The following is a 1,226-nucleotide window of genomic DNA, read 5'->3' on the forward strand; positions in this document are numbered from 1 at the left end:
ATTTCAGCATCAGCATCTTTTTGCAGAATACAAAATCAACTTTGTTTAAACTTACTGAGAAATGACTGCGCACAGCATGTAAGACTACTACTAATCAAACATTCCTCTTGGTTTGACACTGATTAAATTGTTGCAATTCAATTTGTTATTGAACGTCATGCCAGCCTCAGTTTGTTTTTCTTCACTGTTTCATCATCTACAGTTACAACTATGATAGATGCTCACTCAAGGATTATTTTGGACTGAAAGGTAGAAAAACTTGTGTTAGGCCATTTTCACAACCAAAGTTGATCAAAGAATACATGTACATTCAATCGAACATAGATTTCATTGTCTTATTTTCAGTGGGGTGTCTGTATGGGTGCATTCCCATAGATTTTAGATCGATCATTCCCTGTGGGGAGTCTCACTAGATTACTGTCAGATAATCTGGCTTAAATGTCCGTCCCGCCTACTACAAGCTGAAAGGGGGTAATTAACTTTAGTGCCCGATCGGCTGACAGCTATTTAGCGTGAACCCCCAGGGAGTTAGGTCGATCTAGTTGGATCGATCTAATCTCTGGGAATGCCCTCTATTATTCCATTCACTGCACAAAGAGGCCCCACTATGCTATAACAGATCTGCTGTTTAACTATGGCCAACCCATTTGAAAGCTTGCAGCATAATCTCCTATTAGACACTGCATAGGTTCGCCACGGGGATTACATGGAATGTTTTCAAGTGGGTTAACCATATTGGATCCCCCGGATCTGTTGGAGCGCATTCAGAACATCGGACTAACAGATCCGCAGATCAAATATGGTGAGCAAATAAAAGGCTGGCCACTTAATATCGGATTAGACACTGAACAGTTTCCCTGTGGGAATCACACAACAAGCATTCATGTGGGTCGGCCATATTTGATCGCCAGATCTGTTAGTCAGCAGATCAACTTTAGTTATGAATGCAGCGCCTGATATACAGTTCAAAATTACCTTAGTCTGAACCAAGCATTGGCTGTCCTGAATATCAACAAGGCAAATATTCCAACCAGGAAACCAATAATTTGTGGAGTGGTGACTTAATGCTGTTGGAGACAGAGAGTTTTGTGTCGCCTGGAACAGAGGCTGAATGGGTCTACTGTAGGGCGAAATCTGCTTATTGAATTTTCATGATTTTATGCATTAGTTAATGGATTGCATTTAAATATACATGTAACTCCCAATTGTGCATTAGCCAGAATGTG

The sequence above is a fragment of the Lingula anatina genome, chromosome 9 (assembly GCF_051362555.1).
Source record: "Lingula anatina isolate TDL-2025a chromosome 9, LinAna3.0, whole genome shotgun sequence".
Classification (NCBI taxonomy): domain Eukaryota; kingdom Metazoa; phylum Brachiopoda; class Lingulata; order Lingulida; family Lingulidae; genus Lingula; species Lingula anatina.